The sequence below is a fragment of the Heterocephalus glaber genome, unplaced genomic scaffold (assembly GCF_053883595.1).
Source record: "Heterocephalus glaber isolate CG9 unplaced genomic scaffold, H.glaber_assembly_v1.0 deba00001564, whole genome shotgun sequence".
NCBI lineage: Eukaryota > Metazoa > Chordata > Mammalia > Rodentia > Bathyergidae > Heterocephalus > Heterocephalus glaber.
The window spans coordinates 2585117-2612096 of NW_028258351.1; the positions used below are offsets into that span (position 1 = coordinate 2585117).

General features: G+C 36.9%; 1 protein-coding gene, 1 long non-coding RNA gene and 1 pseudogene across 17 annotated transcripts in view; 1 reads left to right on the forward strand and 2 right to left on the reverse strand.

The window, feature by feature from the left end:
• Positions 1-26980, reverse strand: part of Bcas3 (BCAS3 microtubule associated cell migration factor) — a 583853-nt gene that overhangs the window by 166348 nt on the left and 390525 nt on the right. The window lies entirely within an intron of this gene.
• Positions 1-26980, forward strand: part of LOC147823778 (uncharacterized) — a 70948-nt gene that overhangs the window by 4887 nt on the left and 39081 nt on the right. The window lies entirely within an intron of this gene.
• LOC147823779 (large ribosomal subunit protein eL15 pseudogene) overlaps positions 3-26980 on the reverse strand; it is a 38751-nt pseudogene continuing 11773 nt past the window's right edge. The window contains exon 1 of the transcript XR_015443266.1: positions 3-26980. This exon is cut by the window's right edge and continues 11773 nt beyond it. The product of XR_015443266.1 is annotated as a large ribosomal subunit protein eL15 pseudogene (transcript).

Below are 26980 nucleotides of genomic sequence, written 5' to 3' on the forward strand. Positions count from 1 at the left end.
GGAAGGCAACATGAGACCATATGTTTCAACATTAAGCAATTTTGAACCAGAGGTAGTACTGGGAGAGTCCTTTGTTGAAACTGTACATTAAATACCCACAGGATCGGAGCTATAAGAGATACAGCTTTCCTTCTTCAACATTTTTGTTTTTTAGCACTTTCCTCTCAGTAACAAAACCACTCCACACCACTTCTATCATAGCTGTGCATGGGGTTGCAGGGAGCACTAGGTTGCTCATGTTGCCTCTGCTGCACGGGCAGCTCTAGTTTAAACAGGAAAAGACAGCAAAAGCAGACTTTTTCTTTGTAATTCTGTTTGCAAACAAAATGTGCCTGAGGTTTTCTCTGGGGATCATCAACCACATGGATACCTGCTTTTCCCATAAAAGCAGGGACCCAAAAGATTTATACGAGGGACTCAGAGACAACAGCATTTGGGGTGACCCAGCACTCTGTTTCTCTCTCTTTGAATGCCCTCAAATTAACCTGGGCTAATGAGACTGAAGTTAAAGTCAAGCTGAGGATAAGAAATGCCCAGCAAGAAAGAAAAACCCTCAATCTTTTAATGAAATTTACTAACACGTTTCTGTTATTTGGCGCTTCGGTAATAATCACTAAATAATGTTAGAAAATGAAACTATGGGTAGATTTAAAGTCAGGCTGGGTCAGGGCATTTGCAAGGCTTCAGCAGAACATCAGGAGGAGAATTCTCTGGTCCCTGGGAGTAGAGTCCAGCTTGGGAGAAAAAACAAGAAATACAGTGAAAACACGTATCTGTAAGGAGGTAAAATAGTAACTGAAATACCAAGTGCAGGAAAGTGGAATTAGGAAGTCATGATACTTTCTCATCCTAACTTTAAAGTTTAAAGTTAAGTTAAAATCAATAAATTGTTATAGATAACTTTCTGAAAGATTAGATGAGAGTCATCTAATCAAATATAATGGGTAAGAAGCAGATTGTAGTAAAATTATTTCTGCTCAAGGAGAGGTTTTTTGGTTTTGTTGTTTTCTAGTACTGAGGATTGAACCCAGAGCCTTTTGGACTGAGCTACATCCCCAGCTTTTTTTTCTCCCCCAAGACAGGATCTTGCTAAATTACTAAATTGCCCAGGCTGGGCTTGAAATTGCATGCCTCAGCCTCCCAGAATACTGGGATGACAGGTGTGCACAGCCAGCCCAGCTTGACAGAGGCATTTCTTTGGACTTCTTTTTGAGTTCCCAAATGTTCCATTCTTTTTAAAGTTCTGCATGTATGGCTAGATATAATTTTCGAAGAGGATTTAAAGAATGACTATTAGCATTACAGTACACTTTAACTTAAAAAGATGATGAATGTTCCTTTCTAAATTTTTTAATTTTTTTTAGGTTCTTACATAAACTTAAGACTAACAGTTCCTTTCCCCCTCTGGTTGAAATTCAAGGATCACACCAATAATTTTACAAAGCTAGTTTTTGGCTATGTTGCTGAAAATTATTCCTTCCAAACACTTCTCACCAGGAAAGACACAAATATGACTTAATTTAAGTCTCTCAGTTTTAAAAACAAACTTTGAAAAATGGACTTTGCCTGCTAAATTTCCTTGATCCCTGGGAGAAGGCACATTTTCACCTCCTCTGGGTTCTGCAGCAACACAAGAGATTGCTTGGGCAAGGGGGCCAGGGAGCAGTTCTAGCCATGCTTTTAAGACGCCAACTAGCACATGAGAAATACTTGGATTTTCACTGCGGTTTTGTTGGCAAAAGCAAAAACTTGTAAGCAACATCCACAGGGAAGCCATGTAATGGACTACCATGGGCACAAGCTCCGTGATCAAGAGCATGGGCCTGGGAGCAAAGCAGGTTGGCATTTACTGTTTTGGAAACCTTGGATATACAGTATTTGTAATTCCTTAATGTAGTTTCTTCACCTGTCAGAAAAAAATAATGACAGTACCTACACTCCAAAGTTATGGTGAAGATTAAATGAATTAATACATGCCTGTGCCTGTACATGCTGACCATTCTTATTAGTAAGGTGCAGGGAGTAAGAATAAGGTGGATCTGTGAGTGCAACAGGTACAATATGGACCCGATGACCAATGCTTAGTCTGGCGAGAACAGCTGAGGTGAGAGGGTGAGGGCAGAGAAGGAAAACTGGAATTTCTGCTCTTTATATTGTAGATAGAAGGTTAAAGCTGATGAAAGTTTAAGGGACACCTCTACTATCCTGGGCACACTGTAAGAGTTATATGCAGAAAACACAAAAAAGCACGAAGAACAAATATTAATACTGTATATTCAAATCAGGAGGTACTAGAAATATATTTTTCTTTTGTGGCTTACATGTCAATTGTTCTATCAATCCTTCTGTTCTTTCAAAATGAAATTATTTTGGATCTACACAAAATTCTTCACATTAAGAAACAAAATGAAGCAAAAACCTTGATAGAATCAAAGTAAACCCTGGTACATGAGGAAACCCTTCCCCCCAATTTTCTACCATAAAAATGTAGCTTAAGTTAATACTACAGTTACTCATAGTGCCACAAAGAAACTATACCACAATTTCACATAATACAAACTAAGATAGAAGTATAGCCTTACTTATTATAAAACAAAGTTATTCCTCACACTAAAGAAGAAGAAGCATCCGTTTTGTTTTGTTTTGTTTTGTTTTTTGGCTATGATGCTGGCCACTGAATCTAGGCCCTGCACCCCAAAGAAGTACCCTCACAGCTCTGACATTAAACGTGGAGAACACTATAGACATGATAAATAAAGAAACCCCAAATTGCTGTGTGCATGTGAGCTGTTTACGTGGCCAGTTATACTCCAGTGTATGTGTCACAGTATACAACATAACCAGAGTTGATATATCGATTTTAGGCTACAAATCGATTTAAGATCCTGTTTTAAAGGCAATGATTTGACTCTGTTTAGTTAGGCTCTGGCCAGCTATATGAATTATCCTGTGCATCTTGAGTTTTGCAGGATTCACTCACTCATTCATTCATTCAACAAACATTTAGCAAGTGCCTATAATAAGGGTGCTAGAGAGAAAGGACCCACACAAACTTTTACTGGTAAAAACTTGTGTTCTGGATAAACAAAAACCTACAGAAGTAAAAGAGAGCTAGAATTTAGAATATGTTAATTGCTCATCTCAGCAGACTCTTTGGATAGGAAAAAAGTTCCAAGCCTACTGGTGTGATGGTTTGGGCAGCTAAAAGAGCTTTGAGAAAATAAAATATCTTCTTAACTGAAGGGAAAGGCTTTTTGGTTGTTTGCCTTATCTCTGATCCTGAAATAATAGTTCACGATCTAAGAATACAAAGGCTATTTATCTATTCAGTACTTGAGTATAACTAGGTATACTACTCCACATGCCTACAAGGCTTAGGAAATTTTAAATCAGCCATTTTAACACTAGGCAGAGTGGGAAAAGCATGCCGGGCAAGGGCCTACAGAACATAAAAGCAGCATATTCTCTGATGAGTAGCTCTTTCTCCCACTCCCTTTACTCTAGACTGATGGCAGGGCTAGGAGGCACTCTGGCATGTGGTAGTAATCACAAAGACCAATTTGTTCTGAGTACGTCAAGGTCAATGACATTATGGCAGAGGAGCCTGTCTTGAGCACTGGAAGTCTGCAATAGTTCCTGGATGTCACACAGGATCACCTATGGTGTTTGTTTGCCATTTCCTTCATACTAGGCCTCTCAACAACTATCTTTTCTTGTTGAAGGAAAAATGGAAATACCTCATTCTGGTGGTCTTCTGTTGGTCAACAAATAAATGCTATTGATGGTGACAATGTGGGAGGCCCACCAGAAGTCCAGCTGGATTTGTTGAAATAAAACAATTTTTCCTTCCTAAAATACACTTTATCAGGAAACTGGTCCCTGGCTGGAGTCAACTAAGCATATGTATGCTCTATTTGTCAGAAGGGGAGGAGGAAAAATGTTACTTTTCTTTTCCCCCTGACAAAAAACAATACTTCTTGTATTTCCCAGATAAATCAGTTCCAAATAAAGTTTATTTTATTTATTTATTTTTTTAAAGAGAGCTTTGAGACTTTGCTTCAAGGGTAATGCAATTGCATATGTAATAGTACTTGTTAAATAATTTCCTCTAAGTGTGGACCAAATATTAGCTTTTGATTTCAGATGGAATCAGAATTCCTAATTTTTTATCATGTCACTGTTTAATTAACTAATTAATTTTGATGGTACTGAGGACGGAACCAAGGCCTCCCGCACACTAGGCAAGTACTCTACTACCAAGCTCTTTAACTTTTCTTAAATTTTAAAAAATGTCTAATAAGTTCTAAGACTTTTTTTCCCATTCTCAGTCAATGTAAAGACTAAGCAATATAATGGAAATTAGATTTAAAGAAAAAAAACCTGGCACTGTGTTTTCAAAGGCAATTACACTTTAGAAATATTCAATGAAAGGGCTATAAATTCTGTTTTTAAGAAAGTTACAGTGATGAAGCAACAACAAATTTTGTTATTTTTAACATGGGTATTTTAGTTTAAAAAGATTCCACTCAATGTTTCCCAAATTCAATTTTTCACATAAATGCTCAGTCTAATATGAATGTGGGAAAAAAAAGGCAAATCCAAACATGGAATATTATTTTCAAAAAATAGTGATCTAAATGTAAAGGTCCGTAAAATGAGATATCTAGATTTTTCTGAACTCGTTCACATGACCTTCATTCTATTTTTAGAAATGCAGCAATTCCCCTTTGAATATAGAGCAATACCTTGTAGGAGAGTTTGGTTTAGCACAAATAAACTTGAGGAAAGTGTTGACTTAAAAATAAAACACTGGAAGAGAAGGGAGGGTTTTGCTCCCTCTGTGAAAATTTCCGGAAAAATTGTAAACAAAGGCAGGTTTGGCTTAGAGACCGAGTGACTCTGCTGAGCTGGGGAGGATGAAGAGTACATCAAACCTCCCAGAGTGAGGAAATGTTTGTAAAACAGTTAGTAAATCACAGGCAACTCGGGTCACCATGCAGAACAACCCGAGGGACATGCTGCCAAAAGCCCAGCTGTGGAAGAAGGGGGCCAGGCGAGGCTTCACAGCTTGAACCCCATTTTCAATGATCTCTTGGTTCCATTCTCCACCCTTTCCCTTTGGTCTCTTCAGAGCTCGGAGGGCTGTGGGATTGATGAGCTGGGAGCCACAGGGCAGTGCTGACTGTCCCCTATCGAGGGCCAAGGTGAGCCGAAAACACTCTTGGCAGTGACACTGATGGAGCCTCGGGTCCTAGGGAGAAGGCTGAGAGTTCCAGCTGGAAAGAAAAGAACCACACTCACCCTGGAAAAAAAAGTTTATAAAGAAGAGCAGAGGGTGAAATACATAGCTGGAAGTTTCCACGAATTTTAAATTATCTTTTAAAAATGCTATAATGACCACTATTCTCCCTACCTACTCTACAATACTTTTGTTAATTATTCTCTTCCTGATTTTATAGAAACAGCAATGTGGAAACCGTTAAGTTCTTCATAAAGTGTTTTTATGCCATCCTTTGTTCCCCAGAAGTCAGGAAGATAAAAATAAAATTAAATTAAAAGTAGTAATGAAGAACTGCTAGATAAGAGAGGGTGCATGCCGAGACTTCCTTTCAGCTATCCGGGAAGAATGTTTCTCCTGACAAGACTAACATTAGTTGTCTTGTTCAATCTTCTTTCTACTCTAAAAGTGTGTTTAAAAAAACTGCATCTTCTTTCTCTGCAATAAACTCAATTTGCCCACACAAAGACTGTTACTAGTCCTCACTTAAACTAGGGTATGGGTGAAGGATAATTAACATTCTTACAATAAGAACTATGGTGATAAATGAAAATGTGTATTTAAAAATATTAAACAACAAGAAGGTAGAGCAGACCAAAGCCTGTAATTCTTGATTACAACGAGCTGAGACAAAGATGGACAAACTAGAGGGAGGAAGAAATTATCTTGAAATTATGAAGAAAAAACACTTTTAGTTTTAGGAGCTACCAAAACATTTTATTTTGAAGAGAAGGGTAATAAACATAGGCATTTGCAAACTTCTCCAGCAATCACACACAATTTAATATTAGTCCCAATTCACAACAGAGGGAAACCACTTTAGTCACAATGCAGATACTGTAAATACAAACCTGTTTAGACAAAATTCAGTACCTTGATTGCCCAAACTGAAATAGGACAGATACGTAAGTGTAACCTTCACTGCAGAAAAGCTACTAACTCAGTAACTAAGTTATGCGGGTTGTCGTTTCTACTGCTAACAGATTACTTCTATTCCTGTTGAATATTTAGACCATCTGAGGGCAACAAGATACACATTTGAGTTGATTTTCCAGGTTGGCATTGAGTCTTAGCTCACCTACACATTCTCGTGGTGATGTCATGTAATTCTCAGCTTTTCTTTGTAAAAACTCAACTTGGTTCATCCAGAGATGAAACACGATTTTGGGACCAATGGCATCATATTCTAACCAATGGCACAATTACCCCAGACAGCTTCTATAGAAGAAAAACAAGGAAATGTGGAAGGGAAATACATTTGCTAACTAAAAATAATTAAATAAGTTTTTTAAAATTGGGAGGTTATTGAAAGAAATTTTTGTTGTTGTTAAAAGCTCTAATAAATGCTTTGAATAATGTTTCAAGGCAGTTGAGAAAAGCATGGACACAGAGCTGGGATGAAATCCTGATTTTAACCTTATTAGTGGTGTTAGATTGCAGATGTCATCAGCTTTGTCATCTGCAAAATGAAGATGAACGCTAGTGTGGTGGAAGCCACCTGTAATCTCAGCACTCTGGAAGGATGAGACAGGTGGATTGGAAGTTTGAGACTAGTATGAGTGATATGGTGAGACCCTGTCTAAAAATAAAAACAGGATGGGGATGTAGCTCGATGCAAAGGCCCTGGGTTCAATTCCAGTACTGCAAAAGGGAGGGAGGGAGTAGAAAATCACTACCTACTAGGATTGTTGACAGAACTAAATATGATACTACTGAAAGTGTGTGGAATGGTGTCTGGCATAGGAAAAGTACTAAAAATGTTAGCTCCCCTTTTCCTATCTTTCCTCCTCCTTGGAGAGTACACAAAAGGCTTCCTTTAAATGTCCACAGATTTTTCAGCTGACCATGGGATGTACTTTGTGACAGGAACAACACCACTCTCTGTCACCACTGATTGAAACCTAAGCAAACTTTCCAGGCTTCAAGGTTCTCACCTCCTCTAGCACCACATTCCTCACAGTCGAAGTCAGAAGGACTCAAAGAAGGCAGCATCCTCCCTGACATAAATGGACATGACTCAAACTTTGGATACTTAGCGATTTAAACATATTGCTCACAGCTCATGTTTCCAGCTCCAAGAATTCCTCTTGGATCCTTCTGGAGTGGCAACGGATGGTTTCCACACCACATTCTTTGCCCCCTTACTCAGCTCGCAAGCCTGATGAAATCAAAACAAATTTAGAACACACACACACACACACACACACACACACACACACACACACACCAGTGCTCCTGTGAGGTGGACAAGAGAGTGATTAATATGGGATGGAAGTATAATTATTATTCACAGGCCTGCTCATTCTGACTTCGCTCCTACTGGATACTTGTGAAAGTCAGGTAGTCTGCATTTCAGAAGAAATACTGCTCTCATTGTCTGATTTTGGATTTGGGTTTAAATTTATTTACTTAAACACTTAATGCTTTTAAAAAACAAGATCTCATAATTTTAATGGAACTAAAAGACAACTGAATAATGACCTATTATATTTTTTTTTCATCATTTGTCTTCTTTTGCTCTGTCTAGCAGATGGGTAAATACTACTTTCTGAGTAAGAATTAAAGATAAACACCTGTCCTCCTAAAAATAACTCAGAGCTCATAACTTGGCTTTATAATCCTATGTAAAAGGCTCATGAGCTGAGGATGATGACAATGCCTGTAATCCCAGCACTCAGGAGGCTGAGGCAGGAGGGTTACCACAACTTTGAGGCCATCCTGGGCTATATAGTGAGTTCAAGGCCAGCCTGAACCAGATAGTGAGACCCAGACTCCAAAGAAAAGGGCTTGTTTTTATTTTTTATCATTTTCTGATGGAGATTTTTGGGCTGAGGCAAGGAAAGAAAAAGGTATCCTATCAAAAAAGTGCATTTTCCAATTCTATTTGAAAGGTATGCCATTGGTTATTAGGCTCAGACAGGTAAACTGTACTTGCCTCTATGGGCATGACAAAAAAAGAAAACCCAAATAACAGCTGAAACAGACACAAAATAATAGTGAAAAAACATTAAAACAAGACAGCCAGCCAGGTAAACAACTGAGGACACCTTTCCACCACCCTGGTTGCAAGTCTAAAGCAATCTGCTTCAATCTGAAAGCCTCTCCACCAAGAACTTCTGAGTGCAAAGAATCAGGGTCCAGGACCTGATGTTCTACACCAGCTTTGCCATTTATTTACCCCATAGGCTTGCACAAGTTGAGTATTTTTTTGTAACTCAGCTCCTCCATAATGAAATAAAGATCACAATCTCTCTTTCATTCGTTATAGCTATAACATAATAAACATGATGATGTTTTTTCAATAGTAAGTGCCATACTCACCTTGTTGTTACTACTATCAAACGGCATATTATTCTGGTCAGTAAGGAGAGAACAACAGGCTGACCAATTCATTTTATTAATCTGCTTCTCACTCATTTGGACCACTATGACTTCCTCCAACGTCTCAAGCAAGCTATCTTGGGAACTAATAAAACTTATCACTAAGTCAGCAGTATGTTCTAATTTTTGTTTATTCACTTTTCTTTTTTTGAAGAGAGGGCAGAAATGAAGGTGCTCAACTTCAAACTGGCTTAGACAGAATGCTGAAGTTGGTTTTGCTCAATTTTTGCCAAGCATGTTTCTATTTAAAATCATCTTTTTGTATTATTCTGGAAGAGAAGTTAACTTATCTCATCCAAAATTGGTGTTTCCAATTTCCTTATATAACAAAGCTTGAATGTTAAGAAGGAAGTAGGCCAAAACTAAAGAACCAAGAAAGATCAAAAGGCAAGAGACTTATAACCTGTAAGGTCAAGAGGTTCTGACCTCAGGGGCCCCGAAGTAAGGTGGATATCTAGAAAGATGTTTTCAGACAGTTTTAGGCAAACTAATTCTGTGGGGCTTTTTGAAAAGAGATAGATAGGATCTAATGCTTAGAACATTACTGGCATGAATACACTTACAAAGATCACAGGGATCTTACCAAAATTAAGCTGTCACCATTGTTAAAGAAGGGAAGTACAGTATTAGTAATTCACTACCCTTTGAGTTCAGGAACACTGAAAGTACTTCTTTTGATTTGTTTAGCATAGTTATATTCCAGTTCTAAATCTTTTACAAGGTGCAGTCCAGCCATAAATTAGAAGGAAAAATGTGATTAGACTATAACAACGAATCACACATACCTAAAGAATGGTGTTGATCACATCCTAAATTTGGTTGGAATAGGTACTATTTACTTTTAAACTAAGGGAGGGGGAATTGTAGTGGTTAAAACATCAAGTTGTCATTAATGGAAAGCCACATGCTGGGTTCCTACATCTGTTTTTCCAATGTCTGACAGTGGAGCTGTTGGACCTGTGGCAGTGTGGAGAGGAAAGAGCAAAGCAGGCTGGCAGCAGACATATTCTATATGGAGAGCAGATATAAGCGCATGCACTTTGTGGTTGTGCAGGTTATACATATAGCTAAATAGAGGGAGATGGGAGGCATGGAAGATACATCTTCCTGGTAAATCCCAGCAAGACCACAAGTGCATTATAGCTCGGAAAGGCTAAGAAACATAAAAATAAGAGTAAGAGCTGCTGTAACTAGGTTCAGGAAGGACAGACTCTACTGGATATACTCCCCCCCACACACTATGGATTCCAAGCCTGATAAAATGTTTGCTTCAGCCTTTTATTTTAGTGATCAGTGTACAGTAAGATATAATAGAAGTTTTGGAGTTTGTAAATACATATTAAAGGCATTAGTCTTCAGGGAATTATCAATGATTTCTAAGTACCATTATCTTAAAAGCTTTAGAAACATGTACCTTTCAAACTTCCAATTATGTTAAACTAATCTGCATCAAAGGAAACATTTAGACTCAGAATCAGGAAATTAAACCTAGTTCTTAAATTCTGAGTACATCTCTCAGCCTCTGTCTTAGTTTTTACACTTAAAGTTTGTAGATAAATGCAAAGAAAGTATTTGAGACAAATTGAACAATGTATTAAAATAAAATAAATTTATTAAAAGTAAATGCATAGAAATTACCAAAGGGCCAGGGCAGGAAGATGGTAGGAAGAAAACAAAAACTAGTTAGAAACATCTCTGCCTACTCTCACTAGCCTGCAAAATTACTGATCTATTGTGTGAATTGAATAAATAAAAAGTGCCCCCATTCTGAAAAAATTTGGAATATAGTGGTTGTAGCTACTATAGAGGAAATTATTTGAATGACTAAATTATTTGAAAGTCAGTATTTCCTACACTTTAATTACAGCATCCACTAGGTACTCGTATTTATCAGACTCAGTGAATACAAATATGAGTAAGACCCAGTTTTCTTGCCTCTCAAAAGGTTAAAATCTAGGAGAACATATATAGACTCTCAGAACCAACACCCAATACACTCATCCTGACCAAAACATAATCTAGAAATCATCATAATTTCTAATAAAACACTGATACTTGTGCAACAATTGCTTTGCTGCTATATGGCCACAGAACAAAGTAAAGTGGGAAGTAAATATAATTGCACGGTATATCTAAGCATATGAAAAATCAGTAAATAGATTTGATAATGCAGGTCCTCCTACAGTTTGGCTCATTACTATTGCTCCCCAGTTCACAGAGTATTGGTCCTCTGTATGGAGTGGGAAGATGAATACCTGATTTCAGGGTCCACGTCATCTTCTTGCTGCACATTTTACCTTGCTGATCTCCAGTACTCTAGCAGTATGATGAGAGGGGGGTCTCTGAAATGATCGCTACAGTTCCTTCTAGTTTTGACAGTCTATGAGTGAAGGTAAGATGTTTACTTCAGACAGATCATTACAAGAAGCAAAATGCATTATTTAACTTTTATGTCAGAGAAGCACATTCTCTAAGACAACATCTCAATTTTGGCACAAGAGGCTAATTTACGTCTCTTTCTGGATTCTGATATCATGAGCTCATCCTACACCTATAAGTGTATTCATTATGTAAGCCTTCCTTTAAGCAAATATGAGTCTAGAGAGGAGGGAAGTGCTGCCTGCCATTCAATTTGGCTTTGGCAGAACTCTCCATTATTAGGAAGAGGCTGCCTATTTCTAGATAATGAAAACAAATTTTTCATCATCACAGTGGTGTCTTTTCTTTCACTATGTCACTCTGGAAGAGTTTGAAAGTCACTGACTCCCCACCTCTGCCTCTTGTGGCATCAACAAGTTATAAAAATAATACTTTGCCTCATGGTATGCAACCTTAAGATGAACTCAAGAAAATGGTATTTGTTATTCCATTGGCTATATTAGATGTGCAATAACGATGTATTACAAAGCAAATCAAATTACAAAAACGAACCCTATCCTTCAGATAAAATTCTGGGAGTGAGCCAACATCACAATTATTATCTTCTCTAGCATTGAATGTTCTACATAAGTGTTTGGGAGATGTAAACAGGACATAAATCTGAGCTTGGTTCTTCAATCTGTCTACAAATAACCATGACATTATATATAAACTATACTTTGGAGCATATATGCTTTCTGTTTAAGCAGTTAAGAAGTGTATTAGACACTATGATAAACAGAAAAAACGGAGCGTGAATACCGATAAATGCAAGCCTTCCGCCTCGGAAAGTCTTCACTTATTTGATTAAGTTAGGTGAAAAACAGAGCAGTCATGCTTATAGCCTTTCTTCCTTTTCCCTTTCCTCTCCTCTTTTCATTTCTAATGCGAATCGGAAGTCTATGTGGAGCAGTCTGGCTAGCCCCAGTCTAACCTCCCCATCTGGAAGGGGACTAACCAGCCTTGGGGCTACTTCCAACCCTTCCCAGCTGTTGGGTTGGGGTTTTTTGTTTTTGTGGGCTTGAGAAAGCATATTTATATAAATGATTGCCATATCCTTTGCCAGCTGTTGACCCTACTCTTGTCCCGGTTGGGGCATGGTTTTCATTTTTAGCGGCCACAGACTGGAACTGACCCTGATAGAGTTAGCACGCTATGCAAACAGCTTTACGCACTATTCCTGTGACAGTTCAGACAATGGATGCACAGTGCAGTCCAGGGGACCGGTGTTTCCCTTTGGGCAAATGTCACAGAATCCAAAGCTGGAAGTATCAGTTGGAAAAATAAATTCTGAGATTCACTATGTTATAGAATAGCTTTTCTTCAGTAGTTCAGACTACATTCATTTCAGCTAGGGTCAGAGCAAGAATGTATCGCCTGCAACAAACGAGATTTTACAAGCATAAACCTGAAGAGTTCTCTAGGTAGATGTGTGGTTTTTATCATTAGGAGACAGGTAAACAGAAGTTATATTTTTAGCTTTAAGAGCACATATACATGTTTCTGATGTGGCTGTCCATAAAGAACAAAATTTAGATCCTTATGCCTGAACAAGACAAAAGATAGAGGTCAGTCTGGGTTTCATTATTACTACAGCCTACACTCACTCACTCCTAAGGATATCCAATGAGTTCATTCCTTATACTCATTACCAACCAGAATAAATCTATGTTTAATCTGTGGATAACTGTATTAATAGTGAATGAGCAAATTTAGAAACAGTTGGAGGTGGAGGGGCCTACAATGATAGGAGAAATGAGCTCAACAAATACTCCATCAAGGAAGATTCAGCCTCAACAACCTAGATGTTATTTGCAGTTAAATGGAATAAGAGAATAAATAGCACATTTTCACAACTTTCATATATTGTATCAATTCCACAAGTATAAATGACATGTGAGAATGAAGAAATGTAATGAAAAACAAGTTGATTAATAACACTTAAAGGGACATAGCTACTTAAGCCAAAGATTTATAATATATGACAATCCACAGGGCCTTTCAGTTATTGCCACAGCTTTCCAGAGTCTAATTGTCAAAGGGAAAGCAGCACGATGGCTTGCCGAAAAGAAGGCCTGTGTTGGGCTCTTTCCTTCTCTGTCGCCAAGCCAAGCCTGAGGCTGACTGGCTATGGCAGACGGAGACTCCCATACATAACTGTAATTAAAATGTGATCCCCATCTTAGAGGTCAGAGCAGAACAGCTGACAAAGAGGGGAGCTGTAAGATGGAAAGTGAAGATATTTCCTGACACAGACATTTTCTTTCGATCTTTGAAAAACAATCCAAAAGGAAATTTAGCTTATGAACTTAAGAGTCCCATACTTAGTATATCTTTAAAACCCCTTGCCAGCCTGAGGTCTGGAATTGCTTTAAAGACAGCTCAGAATTTCAGACAGCTTTCATTTGAAATGAAATTTTCATCAAGGGGAATTGACTGATGGGATCTTGCAGGCCTCTGTGAACTCAGAATAACTAATGACAAAATATGTGGAGCTAAATGGCAATATTTTCTTTTTCTGATTCAATGTGTTTGCAATAGTGAGGAAAAGAAAATAAAGCCCTTTGTTCCTTACACCAGAACCTAGCTTAAAATTTCCCACCACTGAGTAAAGCTAATGGCACAATCTCCAGATTATTTTTCTTACAAGCAAAATATAAAAAAATTCAACATGATAGTTGCTTAAATTTGATTATTGATATATTGGAGCTCTTTTCTAGCATCATATTTTTGTAAGATCTTTTTTGCCTTTTATTGCACTTATAGTATTCTTTAATAATTTTTTCTCAGTATGTTTGGAAGCTATAGTTTGTATTTCTATTAGTGGTTTATCCTTAAATTTTTCTCATATACTTTAACTATAAATTTCCATAGGTCACTCAGTAACTAAATATCTGTCCTAAACATGCTTTAGCTGCAACTGAATATCCCCACATCATCTTTACCATGATTGTCTGGGATTTAGTAAATTATAAAATGAAAGGTATTGCTATTCTATTAACATTATTAAACCATTTAAAGTTAATTACCAACATAATTCTGTATCTTGCATATTACTCCTTCCATTTATATTCACATTTTCATGGTAAAGTACATCTTTAAAAGATTTCCACCTGGGCGTGGTGGTGTACAAGTTTAGTTCCAGCTAATTAGAGAGGGTAAGGTGGGAAACTGCATGAATCCAGAAGTTGGAGACCAGCTTGCCCAACATACAATGTGTGTATTGCTCCAAACACACACACACATGCACACACAAACATGGAAAACAAAATTTTAGCTAGGTATAGTATTATAAGAATTATTTTCACTCATCATTTTGGCATCCCACTCCCTCTGACATCCACTGCCATCAAAGAGAACCCTATCTTCAGGCTAATTTTCATACTTAGGTGAGTAATACGTCTTTTCTCTATGCTAACTTTAAAAGAAATCAGTGATCTTCAATTCCACTACAAAATATATACATACAAATTTATTTTCTGTATTCTGCTCAACACTCAAGCCATACTTTCAATATGAGGACTAACCCTGTTCAATTTTGGAAAATTCTTTATTATGTGACTATCACCTCATTCTGTTTTCTTATTTTGGAACTATTACATAGATTGACACTCTAAAATCCATGTTTCTGAACTACTCTCTCATATTTTTTACATCTGTGGTAAAAAAACCTTTTGACAAGTCATTTGGAAATATATATCAAAAGCCTTAATAATAGGCATACGCATTGGTCCATTAATTTTACTTCTAGAAATTTATCTGGAGGAAGTAATAATATCAATGGAACAAATGTAAAAGGAATTAATTGTTTACAAAAGTAAAAAAACCAGAAACACAAAACCAAACCAACAATAGCAAAACCAAACAAAAGCAAAGGAACAAACAAAATATCTATTAATAAGTATCTGGTTAAATAAATTACACAATTCTACACAGTCACTTAAAATGTATACACATGTATATATACACAAAAGAGATGAAAGGTAATACCAAAATATTATTCCTAAAACTATGTTAATAGTGACACACATTTATTTTTATGGTATTAAAATTTTTTTTTTAAATACAGACTCTTTGTTTGTGTGTGTTTGTTTTGAGACAGGGTCTCATTATGTAGTTCAGGCTGACCTTGAACTCACTATGTAGCACAGGCTGGCCTCGAACTCAGGGCAATCCTCCTGCCTCAGCCTCCTGAGTCCTGGGATTACAGGCTTGCGCTTCAGATAATATTATGTGATTGAGTTTTTGTGGGGTTTTTTGGTACCGGGGATCGAACTCAGGTCCTTGAGCTTGCAGGGCAGGTGGTGGAACTACTGAGCTAAGTCCCCGGCCCATGATTGAGTTTTTTAAATGAAAAAAAATCTCTCTCTTGAAAATGACTAAGAAGAGACACCCATTGTCTCTATTTTCACTTGTCTAGTAATTTCAACTTGCTTTATAATTCGTGATAGTGTGGCATTTGTCTCTACTTCTCTACTCAATCTGCTCTTACTTAGGCCTCAAGTGGCGTGTTAGTTACTAAATCCAATGGCTAATTCCGTTCTCATCTTTGATCCATCTTCCAAATATGTATTTTAAGAGATGGGGTCCCATTGTATTGCACAGGCTGGCCTTAAACTCGCAGGCTCAAGCAATCTTCCTGAGTTGCTGGTACTACAGGCGCATGCCACCGTGCCCAGCACACTCTTATTTCTAATGACACTTCTCATTGAAACTCAGTCCCTTATGACTTCTGGTGGTAGCGTTCATTTTGGGTTCAGTTCTTGCCTCTTTGACAGTTCCTTTAGAACTAATCAGCCTTTGTAGGTCTGCAATATTTGGCTGATTTTAATGGTGTTGCTTTTGACTCACTATTTCTCACTCTACGTATGTTCCCTTTCACCTTCTATATTATATGTTGATAACTCCCCAATTTTTACTTAGGACTAAGGTGATCTAGCTTTAGCCATCTTAGAGGAACATCAAAGTCAACGTTAATAAAATGAAGCTCCCCAGTAAACTGCTTCTTTGACTTTCTCTCTTTCATTTAACTAGCAAAGACAAAAACCTGGGATTTATATTAAACTCTTCCTCTTCCTCATGCCTGATACCCAATCACCAATCTTGACAATTTTTACTCACAGACGTTTCTCACCTTTTACTCCTCTCCATTCTTCTTTCAATTCCATTAACCCCTGCCCTAGGTCAGGTCAACACTTTAAGTGGTTTCCCTGACACCAGTCTTAACCTTTCTTCAGATCTGCCCTCCCTACAGCTACCAAGTTGCATTGAAAATGCAAGCCCATGTCACTACAGTTCTGCTTAAAACTTTTCTCTATTCTTCATAGGCTAAAGTCCAAGCTCCTTAACTAATACCCAAACTGCTCCACATTCACCCCTTACAACTCCCTATACTCTGACTTTATGTCATGGCAAAGTCCTCCCCACTCCCATGAGTCCTTTGAATACGTCACACCTTTTCTTGCCACTGTACCCTCAATTATGCTTATCTTCTCTATTGGGATTACTACTGATCTTATGGTGGCTTTTACTTCTTAGAAAGCTTTCTGTAAATATTCTCTACCTTTCTCAACTCCACGCACAGAGACTGTACCCTTTGGAATGTGTTATTCTTTACAGATTAATAGTATTTGAAATGCAAATAATTTTAAATCTAAAGCTTAGGTTCAACATATTTCAAATTTGAGGGGCACTGGGGGTATAATGCAGGGGTAGAATGCTTGCCTTGCATGTCTCAAACCCTAGGTTCTATCCTGAGCACCATGCATGCATTGACTCCCCTCCTCCAAATTTATATCCTTCACTTTCCTTCAAACCCACTGAACTCAATACTGCGCTCTGACAAGTCTGCATTATGGACCTTTTTTACTGATACTTTGCATCCATAATGTACTCATTAAATGCTTATTTGTAAGTTAAAATCTACTACTAAGATTTTGGGTGAAAGAAAGAGAAGTACCAGTAACATTTTTTTTTTTTTTTTTTTTGGTACCGGGGATCGAACTTGGGTCCTTGTGCTTGCAAAGCAGGCAGTGGAACCACTGAGCTTAAATCCCCAGCCCTTTTTTTTTTTTAAACAGGATCTCACTCTATAGGCTGGCCTTGAACTCACTATGTAGCCCAGGCTGGCCTCAAACTTGGAGTGAGTGATTCTCCTGTCTCAGCTTCCCAAGTGCCAATTTTTTTTTTTTAATTGCAATACTGAGAATTGAACCAAGGGCCTTGACAATGAGCTATATCCCCAAACCTTTATTTTTATTTTCTATTTTGAGAATAAGTCTTACTAAGTTGAGCAGTTGCCCAGGTTGGGCTCAAAGTTGCAATCCTCCTGCCTCAGCCTTCCAGAGTGCTGGATCATGGGCATGTGTCACCATGCCCAATAATTTTTAAAGGTATATGAAATCTCCTTCTAGTAGTCAAATGAGCCAAGATTTAAAGGAAGAACTTTGGAATGAAAGACTTAAAACACACTTAGTTCTTAGGCTTGTGCCCTATACCAGGATTTAAAATGAGATTGTGCAGAAATTCTCTTGTGAGGAAATTACACAGAGAACATTTGTTAAAAGAAGTCCCTTTATATTTAGACAATTGTCACTGATGAAATGACATCATAAGAGGTGATACTTTTGCTGCAGAGTACAGACAAGAGGTTTCAGATATCAGGGAAGCAACTAATAGATCCTTAAACATCAACAGCAAACGTTGCTAGTTTAAGAGTAGGAAATAGTTTAACAGCAGGAATAGTAAGGAAAAACACTATCTCATAAAAACACTATCTTTATGACAAATCCTCATAACCTAAAGTTCCATTGTGCATTGGTTATTTAGTTTTTGAATGTGCGGGGAAAATTCTTAAAAGTGTAAAAGTACAGAAAATAGTAGCTGCATTTATACAGTGGGAGATGAGTGTTAAAATTAGAAATGTTTTTAAATCTTACAAAAAGTTAACAATGCTTCATGGAAAGGTTTTTTTTTCTTCTTCTTTTCTTTTCCTAATACTGAAGATTGAACTTAGGGAGTTGGCAATGAATTATATCCCCAACCCTTCACCCTTTTCTTTAATTTTTTTTCTTTTTAAATTTTGAAACAGGGTTTTTGCAAGAAGGTAAATTGCTCAGGTTGGGTTTGAACTTGTGATCCTCCTGCCTCCACCTCCCAGAGTGCAGAAAACAATATATTAATGATAAATTAAATAAATAAAATGCAGACCAGAAAGGGAAAATTTGGCAAAATTGACTTGGCATTTTACATAAATAGGACAAAATCTATTAAAAAGAAAAAAGAAAACAATAGCAACAACAACAAAACCACAAACCTTAACTGCTAATCTTAAATTAATAGCATGATCCCATCTACTCTTAACCTCAAAGTCTTTGACCTCCTGACCCATAGCCAATGGCCCTGTTCAGAAACATGTTGCCACCAGAGTAAATAAAAAGAGAACATAATGTGCTGAAATTGTTACAGCTAATGACAAGTGACACACACTTTATACTGCCAATGAGCAGAATTATCAATAAATAATCCTAAACATGTTTGCCAATAATTATAGTTTCCTGTCCTGTTTCTTCAAATTCCATTAATTTATTATGGGAGAAATTATTCTTTTCAGCTCTAGGTATTTTAAGGAGAAAAAAATTTGAAGTATAGTATACAAAACTAAGAGAAGAACAAGGACAGCAAGGTTGGTGATCAGTAACTCATATCCATGCTCTCTCTTTTATTGGCTTGGTTTACACTAAAGGCCGGATGATAAGAGATTCTCACAGATATACCAGAAATCTAGTGCAGAACACGGGTCAGGGACATGAAGTCCAGAGACAGCAAATGCTAAATGGCTGATATTCAGAGTATTCTGAGTGAGTTCTGAAGATCTCTTTGTGAAGGGTCTATCCTGATGCCCTTGATAACAGCTAAAATCTGAAGAATTGGTTAGTGTGGGCAAGTTGATTCTATAAAAATCAAAATGTAGATATCCATAGTACTTCAATGTTTTTGAAAGTTTAAATAAATAAGGTTTTCTTCATCTTCTCCCCACCCAAATGTATACTGTATAAAACATTTCTGGAAAAATAGTTAAATGAGCAAACACAACAAATTTTTGAGCATGAGTAAGACCATAAACTGAGAAAGCCGACAAAAATACTCTAGTGTGACAAAGTATGAATTACAAACAGAAAGACTCTGAGGGAAGCAATATAAATCTGCATGTGTGTGCTGATAAAGAGGCAAGATATAGTACAGGGACAGATAACTAATTTTAACTTAAAAAACTTTAACAGTCAGGTGAAATGTTATTTTACAGAATGTACATGGATCTATAAATGAGCTATGGTGCATTAAACATTAATTAAATGCATCAGGAAGAGGAAGGGCACTGTATTTTTTAAGGCACTTGGGCATTAGGTCAAAAAGTAAAAATTATATTTTCCTTTCCATCCTAGTCTCATACTTGTCCCCAGGGAATACATCTCAGTAAATGATGAGATGAAACAGAATTGTGCATCAATAATTGTCAATTGTGTATTTTCTTATAATTTGGTGTTTCTAACTTTAAGATGAGATTTTAAAAATGAAAGATTTTAACCATAAAGTTGTAATAAAGTCAAACAAAAGCATATAAAATAAAAACAATTCACAATTCTTAGTGACATTACAATACGTTTAACTGTAAAAGCTAACCAATTTTTGACTCAAAACTTTTTATTTTTACAAAATACTTCCCATGCTAAAGTTGCTCAAGAGTAAATGATGCTGTGACATGCTTTTAATTGATTCGTTTTACACTCAGAGGGAGGATAAGAGTGATTTGTGAAAAGATTTTTTTTCTGTCCTGCACACATCTCTCATTTGTCTATCTTAATTCAATTAAAGGAAATAAGGACAGTTTGACCGATGAATGAACCATATTTTAACCGAGGACACTTCTATTTAAACCAGAGTGCATCAACCACTGTAATTGTCAGTTAGTTACTTCCGATCTCCAACTTTTGTTTTGAGAGGTCACAGCATGGTCATGGATGAGAATATATTGGAATATGGATAAGTATTTAAACCATCAGCCCATTAGCAATTCAAAGGGAGGAAAATTTTAATTATTACTGCCTTATCAGAGATAGCCCGTAACTTTTGCTGAGGTAAGGCTCATAAATGCAATTAAAATTAAACTGTTATTACTTTTAAGTTGGAAAAGTATGCACAAGTTTTACGCTGGGCCTTGAAGTTTTTGTCATTGTTGGTTTACTTAGCTTTATAGTAGCCTTAACTTACCTTCAATTGAGCTCACCCATTTTAAGTGTTGAGTTTGATGACTTTTTATGTGCATATAGTATGCAATCACCACAAGATACATGATATTTCTATCACCCCAAAACGTTCTCTTAAACCTCTCTGAAGTTAATCTCTTTCTCCAGTGCTGGCTTCAGGAAATCACTGATTGGCACTGTACCTCTCTAGCACTGCTTTTTCTACAATTCCTATATAAATGAAATCAAACATTTTATAGTCTTGGATATCATTTTTTCACTTAGTGTAATGCTTCTCAAATTAATCCATATTGCTGTGTATATCAGTAGTTCATTCTCTTTTATTGCTAAGTAGGGATGTAACATAATTTGTTTATCCTTTCATCAACTGATGGACATTTGGTTTTCAGTTTTCTTTTGGCTATTATGAATGAGCCCACAATGAACATTCGAGTTCAAGCTTTGTGTAAATATACAGTGTTGTTTCTCCTGGGTAAATATCTAAAAGTGGAATGACTGGATGATATCCTAAATGTATTAGAAAGCACCCAACTGTTTTAAAAAGGGAACATACCACTTTGCATTCCTAGCAATGTGTTAAGAGTTTCCTAGATTCTCTGTGTGCTCACCAACCCTTGATAATGTTGGCCTTTTTTTGTTGTTGTTGTTAGCCTTTTTAATTTTAGCCATTCTACTGGTACCTAGCTTCATTTCCCAAATGACTAATGAGAAAGCATCACTTCACGTACTTTTTAATTTTAAAATCTTCTGTAATGCTCACTTTTAATTGAGCTGTTTCTCATTACTGAGAAATGACTTCTTTCCATATTTTGCACAAAATTCCTTTGTTGAATACAGTCAATCCTTGTTATTTGAGGTACTTAGGTTATGCAAGTCATAGTGAATACTGGGTTAGGGTCCTCCAACACTCTGGCCATAAAACATTTGTCAACTAAAACGTCATTTACATTACATAGATCAATTTCCAGTATCTTCTTATCAGCATTGAACACAAGCCAATCAATAGCACTGAAAACCTATTCTTCCACATAACATTTTCCTTATAACCCTTACAGCTATTATTTTAAAAATTCTTCCACATTTGTAGAAGTACCTTGCCTTCAAGTTTAACATTTTCACACCACATTGCCTCAAGCCAGTGAGCACTAGTTGAGAAGAGCCTAGCATTTTCCTGACCCTAGGTAACAAGACTATACTTTTCTTTGGCTTTCAGCCTCTCCACAATACTGTCCACCACACTTTTAACAAATCAGTTTTTATTTCATTAACCCATTAATTTAGCTCCTTTTGTATCTTTTCCACAGTCATCAAATACCTTATATTGCCCTAACATTTCCCAAGCATCTTAATGCACAGAGTGGTGAATTTTTGTTTTGTTGTTTTATTAGCCTTAAATTAATAGCCAAGAACACTACGATGTTTGTCTATACAAAGCTTTTATTAACACAGTGTTTCCTTATAAGATACAGCTTTCTCACAGTTAGGAACACCAGAAAGCAACCACTGTTATGCTATTGGGACCTTTTGTTGTTTATTTGTTTGTTTGTTTTTGAGATAGGGTGTCTCTGTGTAGTTCAGGTTTGCCCTGAACTCACTGTATACCCCAGGCTGGCCTCAAATTCACGGTGATCCTCCTGCCTCAGCCTCCTGGGTGCTAGGATTATAGGTATGTACCACCATGTCCAACTTCTGTTGGGCTATTTTAAACATCTTGTAAAAGTCATACAGAAAAATACAACAAATATGTTTATGTGTCCATTGTACAATATTTACCTTGAAGACTAAGATAAATTAAAACAATATATTTAATTTAAAATTATATACATTAAAATTATCAAATAAAAATATATTTATTTTGAACTACAGGGATAAGAATAAATATTTTTTACTAATGCAAAACAACAAAGAGTTGAAAATCCATTTGCCTAACTAACACACTTAAGACCAGATTTAAGCCTTTGTTCTAATAAGCTCTTTTTTTTTGGTACCAGGGATCCAACTCACGTGGATCCCCTTCCATCGCCACACAGCCTATTTCCCAGTTTTTGCAGAGCTACCCATTCCCCATGGGGAATGCATTTGTTGAGTATTATAAACATATACTAGGGCTGGAGATTTAGCTCAGTGGTTCTGGCGCCTGCCTTGCAAGCGCAAGGTCCTGAGTTTGATCCCCGGTACCAAAACAACAACAACAACAACAAAAAACATATACTGATAAAAAGGAGAAATAGCATTTAATACTTAGGAGTAACAGTAAGAGGACCCTGAAAGAAAGTTCTTCTATCAACAAAATATCAAATGTATGATTCCATGTATATAAAATGTTTGGCAATTGTCCAGAATGACAACTATAGAGAGACAAAATCAGCTCCATGGTTGGTCAGGGTTGAGGAGCTGGAGCAGGGATTCACAGTTGGGAGCAAGGGAGCTTATGGGAATGGAGGGTATTAGAAATGTTCTAAAACTCTACTGTGTTTGTCACACAACTTCATGAATTTATTTAAAAACTATTTAATTATACACTTAACAACAGGTTGATTATAGGGATATACATCATTGTACCTAAATAAAGCTGTTAAAATAATCAACAAGGAATAAGGTTAGGGAGATAGGGATGAAGTAAGTATGGCAATGAAGACATATGATGGGCAATGAGGGTTATTATGGTATTATTTATCCTTTTCTCCATATTTATAATGCTTCAAAATAAAGTTACAAAGGGAGGGGCCTCTCACAAGCTCATAATCCATACTTCCCGCTAATAAACAAGCTAAAAGTACAGCTGTAACCTGCTTAGACGCCTCTCAGAAATTTTAAGACGCTTACAAAATTTAAAATGACGGTGCATTAGGGGAGAACATTTCAAGTCTCAAAAGCAAAGCAAGATTACAGATTTTTCATGTTACAAATGAATACTAAGCAACTACAAAGTTTCTATCTTCTGCTATAATCTTATGCACTTCGGAGCAGACAACGAAAAACGTGCATTTCCTTTGATTTTTAGAGATAATTCTTATTACCCAGAATGTGTTTATGAAGATGAGCAGAGTGACAGGAACAGAATCACGCCATCACAACATTAACTGCCAGAAAATACTTTCCAAAATCTACTCCTCGTGTTTACTAACAGCTGGGAGGAAGAAATATAGGAAAATGATGGTGAACTTCAATATATCCAAGACAGGGAGGCTTTCTGTAAGAGAAATGGGTAATGAAAACAATAATAACGTTTAACATTTTTAACCTAACAAAAGACACTTCACTGAGTCCTTTGTCAAGGATCAAGCTCAGAAGATACAATATATAAGGTAATGTACTTATATTCTGGGAACTTATAAATTTAACAAATAAGAAACAGACCATCTGCCAAATAAAAAATGAACAACAAATGTCACCCAGGTGTAACAGTGTGTACCTTTAGTCTCAGCTAGTCGGGAGGCTGAAGCAGGAGGATGCTGTTAGCCCAGGAGTTCAAGACAAGCCTGGTCAGCATAGCAAGACTCCATGTTAAAGGGGGACTCAGGCAAATGACAATAAAAACTTCTTGCCTAAGATTGGCAAATGAGTAAAAAAAAAAGTCAGTACCACCAGATTTTGGTGAAGTTGTACGAGCAATAATAAAATTTTTGTTCAAGGGAATATAGACAAGTTCGTTTCTGAAAATTTGTTTGGAAAAACATATATACATTTAAAATTTCAGATTTATCTCACGGCAATTTCATATCTTGCTCTGGTCTGTTTAGAATGCTACATGTGCTACAGATAGACTTGTGAGTGTGAAGCCTTACCATACGTGAATTTGGGCACATATGCACTGTCATTAATGAACTAAAAATTTTAGTCAAATTTGCCGTTATTTGCTGACAATTATTCCAACAGCTAGGGATCAATGACAAAAGGTAAGACCCTGTCCTCATGCAACTTAAATTCTATGCTCTGGCTGGCTCTACATGGTCATCTTCTTTCCCTGTCATCCCAAGGGCTACATTGCTGGGATAACTTTATTCTCTGCCTAAAGCACAAAGCCTACTGCAGACAATGCCATGTGCCATCTGTGAGGTCTGCCTGCAGGTTTCTGTCTCACTGTACAGACACACCGCAAGGACCCATGCTCTCTGACAAAGGCAGAAAGTGTTAACTATCACTTGCTATCAGGCCTTGAGCTGTTTTCTCACACTTCTAGGGCAGCCCTGTTCTCCAGCTGACCTGACAGTTAACTCTAAAGTACTCTGCGGGCAACTCTCACTGCTTCTCTCACATCCCCTGACCACACGAAGTCAAAATTTAAGCCACATTATTTCTACCTAATGGCTCCCAATTTAAAATATATTGGCTCAATATTTACTTGTTTATTGCAGTTTCTTGGCTGGATAGTTTAATCTCTTATCCATAACCATAATCATTTTCAGTCTTTGTTTACCTTCCAAAATTAAAAAAAAAATGAAATAATACAGCATATTCTCAGACTCCTCATTAGAAAGAGAAAAGAGAATATTGGATAGCTCATGGGATTAATATAAAAATGTACAAGGGCTTCTCTGAGCTTTTAATCGGCCCTTCACAAGTCCCCTACACTAATGACTTAATGATGTTCGGCAAAACAGAGAGCTCTCAATCTGGCCCTCAGACTCCAAAATATCTCAATACTGAGAATTAATTACATAGCAAATCTGTGTATGTGTCTTTAAAAGAACTCACAATCCTAGAGAGCTACTGCTTGAGGATGTATTTTTATGAAGTATCACAGAATACAAAGAGCTCTTCATGACATATGATGAGGTTTAATTAAAGTTTTTAAAGTGAGTCCTTCCAGATGATGATGCCAATAGGGCAGGTGCCAAAAAAAAAAAAAAGGAAAAAAACCCTGACATTTCACCTTCAGTTTTCTAGTAAGGACAGACATCCCCTCCTGCCCTGCAGAGTTCAAATGGTTGTTATTGTGTTAATGACCACACTGCAGACAGATCGTGTCTTTCTGCTTTTCTTTCTTGTAAAATAATTTCCCTAAAGCCAATGATGGGCAAAATGCCACTAATACCACCATAAAGCCCTACAGTGCTTGAAGGGAGAGACAAGAGATAGAGGGTTAGGAGGTAATCAAGCTTACAGATTAAGCCTCACTAAAGCTACAAGATGAGCACTGCTCTTGGTGTTTGTTAACTCTTCTACCACTGAACACTCCTCCCTCCATGTGATGGCACCTGACACTGGTCTTTTCATCAATGGGCCTCAAAGGCCACCCTGCTTTCATTTTAAGAACAGTGTCTCCACACCGGGGATCTTTACTGGTGTTAGCGCTGGCAGGCAACAAGTCCTGCCTTTCCACATAACATTAAAATTCTCCACACCTGCAGACAATGTAATGATTCTACCTATGTACTGACATCTGTGAGGGTGGAGTACTGTAGGCACTATATTTTAGATTTAAGGAGACAGCCATTTTCTGTGACAATAGGTGTCTGGAATAGAAACAACAAAATAAATTTTAAGGGCAAATAAAAACGAGTTTGATTAAAAGTCAGTAACTGTGTCTAGCTGGGCATTTTCTGGGTAGTTGGGTAGTTTTGGAAGGGTTGATTTAAAAAAAAATAAAATAAATATGCTACAGTTTGGCTGACGGGCTCGATTTAGCTAGTAATGGCATCTAAATCATGTAGTACATTAAACAGAATCCAATTAACTCCCTCCTGTTTCTTGAATGCACAGAGCTCAGAAAACAATCACATCATTTCAAAGAATGTAACAACCATAGGACATCTGCAATAAACGGATGCTTATTATTGCTTACAGTTTCAGCCTGTTCTTGTAGGGGATCTAAGCTTCATTCATTAGCTGCATTTTTTGACAACTTGAAGAGCTATACCCAGGTTGCTAAATTTGGGATACTAATTCCAGAGAGATGTTAGAGTTTAAGCCATGAAAAACATCCTACCTCTAGTTGATAAATTATACTCCTTTACCTCATTACTAACTTTAAAAATTATGTAAATTACCCAGATGAACAAAAACAATTTTGTATTGTAATAAATTTGTATTTTAACATTGTTAAATGAATTAGATAACAACGAATTAGATAACAATGACTATAGCTTCCCAATCATAGCTTGAGACAGATAAATCTGTACTTTATTGATGGCAGCAGCAGATAGCCCTAATCACTAAACGCCAGCACAGTCGGGTTTCAGTAGGATAATGACCCATCTCTACATTCATAACAACGATCTCATTCATCATAATTCACATCAGAAAAAAAGAAAAGAAGAACCCTAGTCAAGCTAATGGAGGAAATGTGTGAAAAGTGATTGGATGGGTAAAACTCTGTATGCAGCTGAAGAGCCCTAATTGATTATATTGTGCTGCAACTAAGCCTTCTGCCTTTTACATCAGATCTTTATTTAACTATATTTCAATTGATTTTCACTGATAGCCTTCTTTTTTATGTCTCAGGCTTAAAGTACTGAACCAATAAAAGGATAAAAGATTTTGCAATACAGATTTCAAAATATAACATCCAAGCAATCTTCCATGGAATAAAATAGCAGATTAGGGATGCATAGCCCACCAAACCAGAAGCTGTGAATTCAGAAAGGTAAGAGTTGGATTTAAGTCTGTATTTGAAGAGTCCTAAGCAAAATAC